A 17,577-nucleotide genomic window follows, 5' to 3' on the forward strand; every position below is an offset into this window, starting at 1 on the left:
ATGACTACATGGCCATAGGACACCCTTCTTACAGAAGACTGTATTTTCTAAAGATGGCCATACCTATGTATTTATCCCTTTCCAAATGTGCCTGATATGGTTTGGCTGTGTCCTCACCCAAATCTCATCTTGGATTGTAGTTCCCACAATTCTCATGTGTTGTTGGAGGGACCCGGTGGGAGATAATTGAATCATGGAAGCAGTTTTCCCCATACTGTTCTCATGATAGTGAATAAGTCTCACGAGATCTGATGGTTTTATAAGGGGAAACCCCTCTTGCTTGGTTCTCATTCTCTCTTTGCCTGCCACCATGTAAGACATGCCTTTCACCTTCCACCATGATTGTGAGGCCTCCTCAACCACGTGGAACTCTGAGTCCATTAAACCCCTTTTTCTTTATAAAATTACCCAGTCTTGTGTATGTCTTTATCAGCAGCATGACAACAGACTAATACAATGTCTTTAAAAATGTGACCCTCCAACAGGAGAGGGTCTATGTTCCCTCTCCTTGAAACTGGGCAGGGGCTTGGGACTGTCCCAACCAAAAGAATATGACAGATATGATCCTATGTGCCTTCTGAAGCCAGGTCATACATAACAAGAATACAGCTTCTGGCTGGCTTCTTTTCCCTCACTCTCAGTTTTTCCCTCCATCTCCGCTCCACCCCTCTTCCTTTCCCTCTCCTTTTCTCCCTTCCATTTTTTTCTCCTTGGATGCTCCCCATTGGATCTCAGCCAGCACCAACCACCTTGCCAGCCACATTAGTGAGCCACCTTGGAAAGGGATTCTACAACCCTACTCAAGCCTTCAGATAACTATAGTGGTGACTGATATCTGAATGCAACCTCACGGGGGACTCTGACAGAACCACCAAGCCAAGCCAAGCTGCTGCTGATTCCTGAGCACAGAAACTGTGAGAGATAATGAGTTGTTTTTAGTTATTAAGTGTCTGAGATCTAGATTTCAGGAAGGCTTTGTAGCTCAGGATAAGGATCTTAGATTTAATTCTAAGCATGATGAAAAGTCATTGGAGAATTTTAGTAAGGAATTCATATGTTCTGGTTCACCAGTTACAAAAAAAAATATCATACTCAGATAACTATAGGAAACCTTCGTTGTTCCTGAAAATTTCATATATATTTTGTCATTGCAAGAAAGGAAGGGAACAGTGAGGGGGGAGGGGGGAGGAGAGAAAGAGAGCTCAAAAGACACAGATTGAAAAGAGAGCAAGGAAGGAAGAGATGAGACAAAGAAGCAGGAGCAGTTATTCTTCATTCCCTCTCTCTTTGGCCTGCCCAAGGACCTGCCTAAGAGAAGAGACGAGACGAGACGAGATGAGACGAGACAAGACGAGACGAGACGAGAAGAGAAGAGAAGAGACGAGAAGAGAGATAAGAAAGGAATAGTCAAACCATCCAGACTTAGTGTCTTTTATATGACAGGCACAATGATTCAGCTACTAGATTCCATTAATATCATTATCTGACTTAACATTAAATTAATTCTCTCAATATGTATTTTTCCAAAATCATTAATATGGGAAAAAAGACCTATAAAGAAATGTTGTAAAGCAAACTACTAACTTCCTATCACTTGAAGGGACTCCTTAAAAATAACAAAAGAGTCAACGTCTGTGAACACAATAAGAAATTACTTTATAGTTAGTAACACCTCTTCAGAAACCTTTTTACCTCCTATTGTATGTCTGCAGGAATTCCTCTTCTGCTGGGAATTAAATTTGATTATCAACAACCCCAGCCATTGAGTTATTTATTTTTGGCTATTGTTGCTATTAGCATCATTTAATTTATGTTTAACCCCTACGGATTTGATGCTAAGTGGGAAGGACACAGCGATCCTGATTGCCTGAAGCAGCACAGTCTGCCTGACATTTCATCTTTTCAGTGATATGAGCCCCTGATTTAAAGTAGGAATTCTGATGCAGGCAGAGGTGGCCAAGATTCTATAACATTCAGTTTAGCTGCTGGCACTCTGCATGCAGACCTCATGACTTACAGAGATTCCTTGTTAGCCCCCTCTTTTTGACTCCAGATATAGACGTCATTGCCTATAAACCACTAGTTGTTGAGAGTTAAGAGTCCAGCAGGTCTCCTCAATTTACTGGTGCACTCCCCATACCTCATTGCTGGCACTGATGGAGAAAATTTCCCGTTAGGCCAAGCACGGTGGGAGGCTGTGGTGGGCAGATCACTTGAGCTCAGGAGTTTGAGACCAGCCTGGGCAACATGGTGAAACCCTATCTCTACAAAAACATACAAGGAAAACAGCCAGGTGTGGTGGTGGCCACCTGTAGTCTCAGCTACTCCAGAGGCTGAGGTGGGAAGATCATTTGAGTCCAGGAGGTGGAGATTACAGTGAGCTGAGATTGCACCACCACATTCCAGCCTGGGCAACAGAGAAAGAGACCCTGTCTCAAAAAAAAAAAAAAAAAAAAAAAAGACAAAGAAAACTTGTCATTTTACTATCTGCAGAATAAAAACAAAAGAAAAACTCAAAAAGAATCTTAAAAAATGTCTTACACAGAGCACTTTTATTTCATATTTATGAAATGCTTTATTAATGATAATAAAATGAGTTTTATTTTAGGTCCTCTCACAGTATTTATCAAATCTTAAGAGTTCTAAGATCAATCAGTGCACGCTTGTGATAGGAGATGCTTCAACTCAAATGCAGAACAGTTCATTCAATACTAAGTTTGTATCAGTTTATAGTTCACACTCTGAGAATGTCTCAGACATACAAGCTCAACTATAAAACTGATCAGAACAGGTATTCTTATGGATGGTAAGAATTACAAATTATTGCCCAAAAGTAAAGACTAATTGACCATAAAATGAAAAGGAAATATATTATGGGTAAGAGTGAATCTACAATGGTTTTGCTGTCTTAAAATCACTAATAAAGCATATTATCAGTTTAATCAGCTATCCTCTCTAAAGATAGATGAGTGGCCAACATTAACTTTTAAAATTGATTATCCTAAAACTTAGTAACTGAAGTCCAGAGGCTATCACAGAATTAATCTTTCTCTAGAAATCATTTTGACATCATTAAAAAGTTTAAAAAATATTTTAGAGACAAGATGTCACCAGGTGGGCCTGGAGCTCCTGGGCTCAAACCATCCTCCCACCTCAGTCTCCCCAGTAGCTCAGACTATAGGTGTATAGCACCACACCCAGTCACTGACATCATTTGACAGCATGATTTATGACTCATACAGAGGAGAAATAATTGAATCCTATTTATACTCATTTTGTTGTTGTTATTATTGTCCAGGCTGGAGTACAGTGGCTCCATTTTGGTTCACTGCAATCTCTGCTTCTTGGGCTCAAGCCATACTCCCACCTCAGCCTCCCAAGTAGCTGGGACTACAGGCATGTGCCACCATGCCCAGCTATTTTTTGTAGTTTTTGGTTAAAGGTGGGGTGTCATTATGTTGCCTAGGCTAGTCTTGAACTCCTGGGCTCAAGCAATCCGCCTGTCTCAGCCTGCCAAAGTGCTAAGATTGCAGGCATGAGCCATTGCAGCCGGCCAATACCCTTTTGTTTTGTTTTGTTTTGTTTTTTTTAAGAAGGAGTCTCGCTCTGTAGCCAAGTTGGAGTGCAGTGGCGCGACCCACTGCAAGCTCCGCCTCCCGGGTTCAAACTATTCTCCTGCCTCAGTCTGCCGAGTAGCTGGGACTACAGGCACATGCCACTACGCCCAGCTAATTTTTGTATTTTTGGTAGAGATGGGTCTTGACCTCGTGATCCACCCGCCTCAGCCTCCCAAAGTGCTGGGATTACAGGCGTGAGCCACTGTGTCTGGCCTCTTTTTTTGAGATGGAGTCTTGCCCTGTTGCCCAGGGTGGAATGCAGTGGTGCTATCTCGGATCACTGCAACCTCTGCTTCCCAGGTTCAAGTGATTCTCCTGCCTCAGCCTCCCGAGTAGCTGGGACTACAGGCGCACGCCACCATGCCCAGCTAATTTTTGCATTTTTAGTAGAGACAGGTTTCATCATGATGGCCAGTATGGTCTTGATCTTGACCTTGTGATCTGTCCGCCTCGGCCTCCCAAAGTGCTGGGATTACAGGCTTAAGCCATTAACATTCTGCTGCTGGCACTATGCATGCAGACCTCATGACTTACACAGATTCCTTGTTAGCCCCCTCTTTTTGACTCCAGATATAGACGTCATTGCCCATAAACCCCGTCCTCATACTCATTTTTATATTCATTTGGTTTATTACTTTGAAGTTATGATACTGTTATTTCATTAAATCTAAAAGTCATCAACTGTAAGACACACCATTATTTTATATTCCAATAAGAAATAAAAGCATGACCAATTGAAGCATGAAACAGTGTTTTCTTATCACATTGATTACAAGAAATATCCTTGTATTCCACATTGATTGCAAAGATTATAAAATGTGTGTGGTAGGTAGAATAATGGCACCCCAAACATCATGTGCACATCCTAATCCCTGGAACCCATAAACAGGTTACATGGCAAAAGAGAATTAAGGTTGCAAATGGAATTAAGGTAGCTAAGCAGTAAATAGGGAGACTATCACAATGTAAGCCTTGTGAAGTGGTAGAGGGAGGCAGAAGAGAGTCAGGAGGAGATGCAACTATGGAAGAATGGTCAGAGAGAAACAAGTTTGCTGGCTTTGAGGATGGAGGAAGAGGCTATGAGCCAAGAAATGTGGGTGCCTCCTAAAAGGTGGAAAAGGCAGGAAAATGGATTGTCTCCTAGAGCATTCACCTCTACTGACACCTCGATTTTAGCCCAGTAAGACCCATGTCAGACTTCTAGCCTACAGAATTGTAAAACAGGATAAATTTGTGTTTGTTCAAGCTACCAAGTTTCTGTGATTTGTTATGACAGGCATAAGGAAACGAATACAATGTACATTTTAGAACCCACGAATACAATATAACTTGCACAAATTTGAAGTTGCAATATTTGTGTTTTACTAGATATATAAATTCATAACCTGTATTAAGCTATTATTCATATAAATGTTTTAGACAATCTTGAAAAATGTAATAATGCAATCCTCTGCCATAGAAGACAACCTTCATTGGAATGTATAAATTCCGATAAGTACGTCCAAAAACTAACCTCACTACTCAACACTCCACCCATGTCTCTGATGTTTAGTTCACTTCTATTTATTACAGATGTACAAAAGCAAACCTCTATAATGATACAAAAATTATGTATATGGATTAATAATCTTTGATAAGAAATTAGAATGATAAGAAATTCAAATATTCTAAAACTTTCAAAGGCTCTGTAACCAGACCAGAAATTAGTCTATAATCAGAAATTCTTTATCCTGCAAGATAATGAAAAATATTAATTGGTATTTATTTGTTTTTCGAATTAAAAAAATAAATTCATTGTGTTAGCCTTGGGTCCAACCCACTAGACTGTAAGTCTATACAAACACATAGTTTGCAACTATACTACTAAATACAAAGGTGAATTTCTAAAAACAAACAAACGAAAAAAGCAAATTCATCATGAAATAATCCCCAGTGGCAGATATGCTATACTCTAGATCCCAGATCTCATAATCTCAAATATAAAACCTGACATTCAACAAATGAGTCCAACATTTTCTAGGCCGTTTGGAAATGTCACTTCACATGTGCACAGTGAGCTATCCGTCAGAGGGCACCCACTCTGAATACAAAATGAATGAACAAGGCAGGCGATTTGCATCAACAGCTCAGCAAATCATCTAAGAAAGCTATTCTTTCGCTATTCTTAGGCCATTATCCTTACTCCCAGTTTCACAATTCCAGGATCATAATTGCAACTGGCCCAAGATCTTGATTTTTCTAACAGTTTTTCTTATATATTTGTTTTCTCTATCATTGCCATCTTGTCACACAAATACAATTTGCTGGAACCTTTCCCTTATCTTCCCTCAAATCAAAGGTCACTGTTTCCAGCTTCTGGAATCACGAGGCAGATATTTATTAAGGCAAAATAGAGATTTCAGGCAATATCTTGTACCTGTTAATATTCATCTAATTTGGTTTAGCTTCTGCCCATCAGAAAAAAGATTGAATAAATGAACCCATCTCCCATTCATTAACAAAATCATACTGGAGCCTTCTTTTTAAAGCATTCATTTGGGTAGCCAGCATAGGGCCTCAGACATATTATATCTGCATGGCCACAGATGCTGTATTCTCAGTTCTCCAATTCTTATTTTCATCACCCTAAATCCCCACAATCTTTTGGTAGACATTGCTGCTCACCATTTCAGTGAGAAGCAGATTATCTGAGTGGCTATTGAAGCAAATGACTGAGCTAATGAATTGTTCTATTACTGCTATTAGCCTGATTATTATGAGTGCTGCTTTTTACAGAATTAAAATGTTGCTTTTGTCTTCTAAAATAATCCAAATTACCAAAGTAATTTACAGATATTTCCTTAATTTTCTTCAAGAAGGTTATAATGGAAGTAATATTATGTCCTCTTGTACATAAAAGGATTTGTTTTCTGGAAGTCACCATAATTAGTATTATTAAAACTTGAGTTTCCTATCTTTTATAGTATATTATATCTGCTAAAATAAAAGACACTAAATTGAAAATACTTTTTTTTCATTCAGCAATTTTCTAAAAATTTTTAATCTTTAAAATCTGCTTGCCAACTATTTATGGTCTACCCAAAATATGAAATACATGGGCAAAAATATTACTGTACCTTATAAATTTCAGAAGCTATGAAAATCACGTTTTATTTTCTTCTCTATTTTTGTGGTAAAAATTAAAATCATGGCCTTTTAATCTGAATGTATTCCTCTTTCTCTAGTAATGTAGCCTATTGACTAGAAAAGTAGGTCAAGCTTATAAAATCTGTATGTTTTGATGTTTGAGATGAAAACATTCAATAAGAAACAGGAGGTAAGTGGAAAAGATGTCTACAGAACCAAGTCTATACACAAGTTTATCCACTAAAGATCAATTAAAGACAATTTATTGAAAGGATAGACTTTTGGGCTCTTATTCCAAGTCACTTTACTGTGATTTTAAATTAAATTCTAACAAACATCATTATTTAGCTTCTAAGTCTTCAACTATTGAAAATAGTACTTCTATAAACAGATTATAGTAAGAACAACAACTGACAGCCTATCAGTAAAGAGATTGAAAAACAAATGAAAAATTAAAAGTCCATGGTAATCTAGCAGCCTAGGCCAGCATTAGTCAATCTCCCAGAGTAGTCCTGAGAGCCGCCCTGCATTACAGGATGGCACAATCGTGGAACTCAGAGCCAAAACCAAAGTTCATTCCAGACATGATCCCTTATTATCCAAACATCCTTGAGCTAGTTACTCAGGTGATGTGAGGCTCACATCTACAGAATACAAAGAGGTATTTCTGCCTTGCATACTCTAACGACATTCTTGGTTGGGAAGCCTAAATGAGATCTAGTAGATATTAGCTAGGTTACTGATTAAGCTACTTGAGAATTGTCTTCACCCAGAATAAAGACTGCATTTCTTAGCTCCTCTTCAGCTGGGTGTGGCCCTGAAACTGACTTCTGGCCATTGAGATATGGAGTGGGGAGTGGTACACGCATCCTCCAGGCCATACCCTCCCATCACCTGTTCCCACTGTGGTAGTGAGAAGGCCACTGGGGTGGTACATTGGAGAGCCACTCTGGGCCAGAGGATGGCCCCAAGACCACAGGTGCCTAGACCTCCAAGGATGGCTTCAACAGAACAGATATACTCAGCTGTCTTTTATGTGAAAGAAAGAAATTTCTATTATGTTTAAGCCCCTTCAATTCAGCTGCATATGGTGTGACTCACTCTATCACACTAATTCAAAATGACAAACGCTCTGAAGATTATGGATGGGATTTGTTATGAGCTTTTGGAAGAATAAGAAAAATATTACTGATTCTTAAACTTAATGAGTTATATTCTTAGCTCTCCACATACAAGCAAGAATTCTCATGTAATATTTTGCATTTTTCTTCAGGGACTATAGAAGGAAAGAAGGGTTGCAGAATCTTGGGTTGCCTACACAGTTTCTCTAAGTTCTCTAGGGCAAGTTAGGGAATAAACCTGTAAAGGAAGAGCTAATGAAAAGGAGGCTTAGTCTGCCAGGCCTACGACCAACCCCAATACCAGCACAAGCTTCCCTGCTTTGCCCACCTCCACAACGGTCCTGGGAAATCAGTTCTTTCCTCCAAGGAGGGAAACAGTGAAACACAGATCAGAAAACAGAGGAAGGGCAGAGATTTTTCATTCCCCCAAACAGCACTTCGATAACTTGCCCTCATGTTACTATGGTTACCACATGACTTCTGAATTAGTTTCTACAGAAACAGCAATTGTGGAAGCAGATAGGCCAGCATTTACCCAGGTGCCTTCATTAATAATAGGAAATGCACGCCATCCGTTAAAATATATAGATGATACGGTAGTCTATTCTTTCAACATTTACTTTTTTTTTCTATTTGTTCACCAATTTTCAAATTGGAAGCATAGCATTGGGAGCACAATGAAGAGAATGAAAAAAAAAAAAATCTGCTTGACCGGGCACAGTGGCTCACGCCTGTAATCCCAGCACTTTGGGAGGCCGAGGCAGGTGAATCACGAGGTCAGGAGTTCAAGACCAGCCTGACCAATAGGGTGAAACCCCATCTCTACTAAAAGTACAAAAATTAGCCGGGCGTGTGGCGCACACCTGTAGTCCCAGCTACTCGGGAGGTTGAGGCAGGAAAATTGCTTGAACCTGGGAGGCAGACGTTGCAGTAAGCCAAGATCGTGCCACTGCACTCCAGCCTGGGCGACAGAGCAAGACTCTGTCTCAAAAAACAAACAAACAAACAAAAAACAAAACAAAACAAAACAAAACAAAAAACCCTAAAACAAAACAAAACAAAAACCTGCTCTATTTTCTACTAGGAATATCTGACCATCAGTGAAACTTCTTTAGAATACTGGCTACTACCAAGGCCCTAAAACCAGGTTCCAAATAATGCATTAAGTGGAAAATGTGATGCAAATTGTTTTTTAAAAAAGTGTTTTATCCTAATTTTAAGGTTCTTGTAGGTCATTCATTCCAAAAGTAGATTCCACAAAACTGGGAGTCACAGATGAATCACCTCTTACCTGGAACACTTCAGAATTTATAATGGGCTTTCTAGTTTCCTGGTGTTTCTTTCCACAAACTGTAGTTGGCTTCTAGGATAATATTTCAGAAACAGCATTTTCATCATATTATTTACCTGGTGAGAATCTAAATATCCTTATTTTGTAATTGGTCACTTCTTACCACCTTAGCCTAGCTGTCAAAGTCTTACATCAGCCTATCTTCCTATGACCATTTAGCTAACCCTTTACTCCCTCAGTATTCCTTAGGGCAGCATCCTAACATTCTCTCTGTATGTCATAATTTTCTTATATTTATACGACACAGTATGTATTTTGTGTCAGCTGCTGTCACTCCACATAATGTATTTGAGACTCATTCTTATTTATTCTCTTATAAAAGCAGATTCATTCTAATATGATTACATATACCATGAGAGCATTTGTATTGCTGAATAGTATTCCATTAACTTTACAAAAAATTATCAGTTTTCCAAAAATCATTTTATTCTCCCACTAGCAATGGTAGAAAATTCTAGTTACTTCACATCCTTTCTAACATTTGCTACTGTGAGTCTTTTTCATTTTAATAAGTTATATAAAATGGCATCATATTATGGGTCTAATTTGCATTTACTTGATAAGCAATGATGCTGAGTACATGTTCATGTCCTTAATGGCATTCCTACATTTTTTGTGAAGTGCCTGCTCAAGTGTTTTATCATTTTAAAAAATTGGACTGTTGGCTGGGAGTGGTGGCTCATGTCTGTAATCCCAGCACTTTGGGAGGCCGCCGCAGGTGGATCACCTGAGGTCAGGAGTTTGAGACCAGCCTGGCCAACCTAGTGAAACCCTGTCTCTACTAAAAGCATAAAATTAGCTGGGCGTGGTGGCAGGCACCTGTCATTCCAGTTACTCGGGAAGCTGAGGCAGGAGAATCACTTGAACCCACGAGGCGGAGGTTGCAGTGAGCAGAGATCGCACCATTGCATTGCAGCCTGGGCGACAGAGCGAGACTCTGTTCCAAAAAAAAAAAATGGATTGTTGGCTTTCTATTATAAGAATGTACATATTGATTTTAAGTCCTTTGATACATGTAAAATGTTTTCTTAGTCTGTATCTTGATGCTTTTTAAGCTGTAATTTCTTTTTTGTGTGTGTGGTTAGCACCTTTTGTGTCCTGTAAGAAATTTTTGCTCATTCCAAACAGAAAATACATTCCCCTATATTTTCTTCTAGGAGCTCAATGGTTGTAGCTTATACTTTTAGGCCTATGATCCAATAAAAATTAATGTTTGTATATAAATTGATACAGTGGTTGAGGTTCTTTTGTTTTTTATTATGTATTTATTTATTTTTACAAACACAATCCAGTTGTTTTAGCAACATTTATCCTACTCAGGGTTCTGTAAGCTTTTTGGATCTGTGAGTTGAAGTAACTCTTCATCTTTGGAAAATTCCCAGGCATCATATCTTCAAATATTTCTTCTGTCTTATGCCCCCTTCCCCACTATTACGGGACTCCAGTGATATGTATGTTAGGCCATATGATATTATCCCACACACGTCAGACCCTCTATTCTGTTTGTCTTCACTTTTCTTTCCTCTTACTGTTTCAGATTATTTCTGAAGTGCTTTAGATTATTTCTTCTTCAAGTTCATTGATTCTTTCTGCTGCTATGTCCAGTCTGATATTAAGCCCAATAAATAAAGTCTTTATTTATGATATTGTGCTTTTCATTTCTAGTAATTACATTGGTTCTTTTTATGGCTCCTCTCTCTGCTGAAATCACTCAACTGTTTATGCATGTTATCCAACTTTTCTACAAAGTCCTTTAATATGCTTACTATATTTATTTTGAAATCCCTGTCTGATAATACCAACATCTGGGCCATCTTTGGGCATGCTGTGCAGAGTGCTTTGGTCTTGATGAGGTGGTCCAATTTTTCTCGAAATTTTGTATGTCTCACAACTTTTTACTGTATACCAGAACTTGCACCATAAAGAACAATAGAAGTGCCAGTTTCACTCATGGTGGAGTAGCCTTTATTGAAATTACCCTCATATAAGTATCAATTATAAACCCTGGGGAATATATGTAGATATTTGAAAACTATTTGAAGGCATTGGAGAGCAACCCAAATCAGGCATAAATGGAAGAAATGATATGTAGATCTACATTTATAGGGATTTTTTTGGGAGGAGGGATATCAAGGATAGCCAGGAAAACCTGAAGATTTATTGGCCAGTGGTGAGGGAAGGCAGAATTTTAGCTGCAAGACGGGCTGGAAATTGAGAGGGGAATCCTTCAAATCTCTATTTAAATTCCACCTGAAATGTCTGGCTAATCCCTGAACTGTGGATGCATGGGAGAGACTCCAAGGAGCTCAGCAGAAAGAAACAGCTGTTAACAGTAAAATAAATAAGCAGAGATATCTGCATCTGCCCAGTGAAGAGAAGTTAGAGTTTGAGTCCCATCAGTATGAATTACTTTATAGATACCTTGGAATTTCCAAAATTCACCCTAACAAAGTAGAACACTAAGCCACCATGAGATATGTGGAGAAACAGAAAATTAAATCCATAGTTTCAAAGAAAAAAGGAAGAAAAATCAAGCAAGAGAAACACCCTGAGATGAGCCAGATGTTGGAATTAGCAGGGAAAGGCTTCAAAACAGCTATGATAAAGATGTTCAATGACTTAAAGGAAAAAATGATCATCATGTATGAACAGATGGGGAATTTCAGTGAAGAAATGAAAGCTATAAAAAAGGCATCAAATGGAGGTACTAGAACAGAAAAGTATATCTACAATAAACATCAATTTAATGGGCTTAACAATATACTGGAGTAGGCAGAATAAAAAATTCTGAAGGCATCAAAAATAATTATTCAAACTGAAGAGAAAAAAAGTTTAAAAATGAACAGAGATCCAGTGGCCTGCAAAAAATAATAAATCAGCCTAATATACATTTAATTAGAGTAGAACAAAGAAGGGAAAGCAAGAATCATGCAGAAAAAAATATTTGAAGAGATTGTAGTAAAAATGCTCCCAAATTTGGTTAAAAATCATAAATCCAAGAAGTTCACTGAACTCCAAGCAGAATCAAATTTTCAAAAAACAGCAGAACTACACACACATGATAGTCAGTCCTAAAAACTAAAGATAAAGATAATATTATGAAATTAGTCACAAAAAGACACATATACAGGGGAGTGACACTATAAGTAACAGCTGACTTCTCACCAAAAACAAAGAAGGAAAGTTGGTAATGGAATCAAATTTTTAAAATATTAAAATAAAAATAAAACTCAGAATTTTACATCCAAAAAAAATCCTTCAAAAATTAAGGGAAAAGAAATACATTTTTAGATAAACAGAAGCTAAGACAATTTGTTTCCAGGAGACTTATACTACAGGAAATGTTAACAGGAGTATTTTTAGGGTCAAGTGGATTGAAACAAGATTGCAACTTGAAACCACAGAAAGGAATAAAGACCATCTGAAATGGGCATAAATATATGTGTGTGTGTGTGTGTGTGTGTGTGTGTGTGTGTAATATATAAAAGATTGTATACTTTCCCTCCTTAATTTATTTAAAAGGCATATGATTATTAAAGGCAAAAATTATAGCACTATATTATGGAACTAATAACATATGAAGATTTAATATATATGATAATAACAGCACAAAGTTAAAGGTGGGAGAAAGAACTGAATGGTTGCAAGGTTCTGATATTTGATGTGAATGTTAGCTGTAGGCAGACTGTGATCAATTAAGAACATATAATAGACTGTGTATCTTGACTATGATCGATTAAGAACATATAATCTCTAGGGCAGCTAGAATAAATACTGTAATATGTAAAATACTGTAATACATAAAAGTTGTAACTAAAAACTCAATAGATAAATTATAATTAAATAGTAAAAATTACAAACAAGCAATAAGCAGGTGGAATAAATGGAAAAATGGCAGACTTAAATCCAACCTTAGCAATAATTATATTAAATTCAAAAGTCTAACTACCCCAATTAAAAGGTAAAGACTAGCAGACTGAATAAATAAGTACCAACTAAAATTACCTATAAAAAGTGTATTTTAAATATAAAGAATCAAAAGTTAAAAGTAAAGGGAAGAAAAAGGAAAGGATATAATGATATAATAAAGACTAGAAATCAATGAAGTTGAGAACAACAGAGAAATATTTCAAAGTTGGTAGTAGGTTTTCTGAAAAATACTAATCAAGAAACAAAAAGAAAATACACAAACTGCTAACAAGAATGGAAGAGAGGATATCACCCACACAAAAATCCTATAGATATTAGAAGGATAATAATATTATTAATAGCTTTATTACAATGAAATCAATAACAGCCTAGATTTCAGAAAGGCCAAATTCTTGCAATATAATGAACCAAATGGAGACAAGAAGCAATACAACATCTGAATATCTGATATCTATTAAAATATTGAAATCATTATAAAAAGGCTTCTCATAAATAAAGTTTAAGGCACAGATGATTTTACTGGTGAACTCTGACTGGTCCCTCACATTGGGCCACTGCAGCAGGCTTTATGATCCAGCCAGCTGGGTTTACAGTCCTTTGAAACCTAGGGTATCAAGAAGTTAAGAAATTCTTCTCAATAATATTAACAATATAAAAAATAGCTCAACATTTTGTGGGCTAGTTTCCCCAGAGCTTTGTGTTACAGTAGGATCCATAAATTTAATCCATAGGATTATGTATATGAATCCTTATGTGTATATGTACATGTGGGCACGTGCATATTGCTTCAATATGTGTGAAATGTTCTAGGAAAATGAAATCAGCCTCTTTAAGAAGTCAATTTTGAAATGGTTGAATGTCAACAATGGTGGAAAAACTGGTGTTGACTACATTTTACTGGCTGCTTGGTAATTTCAGTTGCTCTTTAGAGAGAAGGCTTTGGTAAAACCAATAGTCCTGAAAACCCTCCTTGATGGATAATGGATGCTTAAGAGGTTCCAGAAAGTGCAGTGTATGGGGCAGTCACAATATGTCATCTTCCAGCCAAAATCTAGCTACACAGAACACAAAGTCAAGGTTCATTTCTGAAAAGGGACAGGGAAAAATAAAGACAAACCCTGAGCTAAGTGGCAGAAGTAAGGACATGCATTTCTACCTTCCTTTGACAAGTGTAGACAGTCTAACTGCTGAGTTGAGATGAAGGCTAGATTTAAGCTGATGAGGGCTTTTAACACCAAAGCTGCTGTAGAGACCTGGAGCTGGGATTCACTTCATGAGCATCAGATTTTAAGACAGCATTCAAATAAGTGGCTGCTATATTGTTCTGGCACGGAAAACAGTTTGATTAAATAGCAATCATTTCGCATTAGCTTGGCTCCTTTAAGCTGCTATGCCTTTCAGAGTAACACATAAGGCCCATTTGAAGGGGTGCTTTGACATTTATAAGTGAGTTTACACAACCGAAATGATCCAAAGAGTTTGTTAAAGTGAAGGGTAAAGAATTTTGAATCTTTCCTGATTTTTCTGAGACATTATCCCCAGCATCAAACATAGGGCCTGTGCCATCAACTTCTCTGTCACTTATTGATTCTTTTCATTGGCATGCAAGCAGGCTTGAGCATCTCTTCCTTTTAGAAGGAAGGCAGGCAGGAAGGAAGGGAGGGAGGGAGGGAGCAGAGGGGAGGGGGAGGGGGACAATTTTCCTTTTCACCATATCTCTTCCAGTTACTGCTCCATTTCTCTGTTCTTGATGGCAAAACACCTTTAAAGGCCTGACTAAACTTAGTCTCTGTGTTTCATTGTTCATTCTCTCTTCAACCAATTTCCATCAGACTTTTCATTCCTGTTGCTTCACTGAACCACTCTTGGAAAGGTTCTCATTCATTTTCAACTTGGCAAACCCAAAGGTCAGTGCTTTGTCTTTGTCTCATACAACTTCCCAGCAGTCCTTTGCACAGAGAACATTCTGCTCTTCTTCAAACTCCTTCACTAGGTTCTGGAACACCACATTCCTGATTTTCCATCCTGTGTCACTGGCTGTTGCTTCTCAGTACCTTCACTGGTTCCTCACTTGGCCCAACCTCTACACTCTTTCCAACATGCTCTTATCCCATGGCTTCAAATCATGTATATGAATTGTTAAAAGACAAAATTACAAATCTAGTTTAAAGGTCTTAACTGGCTTTTAGTCACGATTCTGGAATTGAACAGCTCTCCAAACCAGAGCACGTTCAAAGCACTTCAGTCTGCTGCGTGGTCAGACAGCATTTATGGATAGAAAATGGAAATGAGGTGCAGAAAACGGAAGTGAGGTATAGAGATAGCTCCACTGGTTGCAGCTTGGCATTTGCCTTATTTGAACACAGTTTGAACAGGTGGCCGCCTGCGATTGACTGAAGCTCTGCTGTTGTGATTGGCTGAGACTTAGCTATTTATTACAAAAGTATACTCTTAAATTAGGCTTTCAGTTAGTTTACATACTAAATTAGGCTGCAGTTCCTTACATAAGGACTCATGTATGGAGGCGTCCACCGGCCAAATTTAGTTTAATTTAACAGGACTGATGACTTCCAAATTTATCACCCACATCTGACTTCTTCCTTGAGCTGTAGACCAGGGCATTAGATTTTGTACTCTCCATCTTCACCTGTATGTCTATGAGCACCTCAAATTTAACTTGGACAAAAAGGAACTCTTAATATTTCCTCCCTCACCATGTTAAGCCAGTTCCCTTCCCAATATTCTTCATCTTAATACATAGTGCTAAGCCCGTTTCTGAGGCTCCCTCGTAGTAGTCATCCTTGATTTCTCTCTTTTGTACCGTAAGTTTCTTCCAAATATAAGAGTTTCTTACCATCTCCACTTCTAAAATCCTAGTCCTAGCCACTATCACCTCTCTCCTGGACCACTGCAACAGCCTACTAACTTCTACATTCTGTTATTGCCCTGACAGCCAGAGTACTCTTTTAAAAATGCAAATCAGATGACATCATTCTCTTGCTTAAGACACTCCCATGGCCTCCTACTACAACTAAAATAACATTCAAACCCTTTGCCAGGATGTACGTAATTAGACCCCCATCTACCTCTCTGGCCTTATCTCTTATCACATCTCCTACCTCCTACTTTGCTGTAGCCCACTGGGCTTCTTTCATTCCTGCCTAAGGATCTTTGCATGTGCTATTTCATCCGTCCGGCTGGCCCTTCCTGCAGATCTTCACATAGGGCTGTCCCTTCTCATCACCATTTAGGCTCAGTTCAGTGTTCCTTCTCAGAGAGGCTTCCCCTGACCACCTGAGACAAAGCAACCTCCTTACCACCTCCTTCCAATCACTCTCCGTTCCATTTTACCATTTACTTTTCCTCACAGCAGCAGCCCTTACCTGAAAATCTTCTGTTTATTTTATTTTGTGTTATGTCTATTTCTTCCAACATAATTAAGCCCCAAGACAGCAGAGAAAGTCTTGTGTATTGTATGCCAAATTCCTAAAAATTACCGACACATGGCAGGCATTCAATTGACACTTGCTGAATACATGAATTAAAGTTTTCAAACTTTAATGTGCATCAAAATCACCTAGAGAGCTTGTTAAAACACAGGTTGCTGGACCCCAAACCCAGAATTTCTGATTCATAGGTCTGGAGTGGCTCCCAAGTCTTTGTATTTTTAACAAGTTCCCAGGTGATGGTCTGCAGACCACATCTTGAGAACCACTGAACTAGTATTTATTAATTGCCAAGTATCTTCTTAACACTATGCCAGGACCATGGGGACGAAAAAGAAGTAAACACCTGTGTCTGGCCCCCAGTAAGCTCACATTCAAAGCAGAAAAATAAATAGTATATGTATATGGTGTGCACCAAAAACAAAAATAAAAACAAAAACAAAAAACAAACCCAAATCAATATATGTGAAGTGTCAAGTAGACAGCACAGATGATAAGATCTGTAAGATCTCACAAGGGGAAGATACAATAAGAATAAATATCACACGACATTTATTAAGAGCTGCCTGAGTGCCTGCAATGTGCCAAGTACTTTATGTGGAAAACATCAGTTAATTCTCACCATAACCTTGTAGATGTTATTTTTATCCCCATTTTGCATATGACAAAAATGGGGCTCAGAAAGGCTAAGGAACTTCTTAGGAATTTTAATATCAGTGTGCATATCTTGGAGCCTAAACTCTTGGCCAGACACTGTTTTGCCACTATGGGTGGGTTATGAGTTGAGAAGAATAAGGATGGAAAGTTGGGTAGAATTAGAAGAGGAGAGGTGATGAGACCAGCGCATGTTGCAGAACCAAGGTTTAAACCAGGCACCTGGCATTCTAGAGCACCTGTTTGTTCTACTGCCATGATATCTCTTCCGATAAGCTCCTGCATGAACTGTTGGATGCTTAGCAATGATTTGTTACGTGAAGCATTAATTA

General features: G+C 38.2%; 1 protein-coding gene across 3 annotated transcripts in view; it reads right to left on the reverse strand.

Moving 5' to 3' along the window:
* Nucleotides 1-17,577, reverse strand: part of TRIM9 (tripartite motif containing 9) — a 119,201-nt gene that overhangs the window by 74,200 nt on the left and 27,424 nt on the right. The window lies entirely within an intron of this gene.

This window comes from Theropithecus gelada, chromosome 7b (assembly GCF_003255815.1).
Source record: "Theropithecus gelada isolate Dixy chromosome 7b, Tgel_1.0, whole genome shotgun sequence".
NCBI lineage: Eukaryota > Metazoa > Chordata > Mammalia > Primates > Cercopithecidae > Theropithecus > Theropithecus gelada.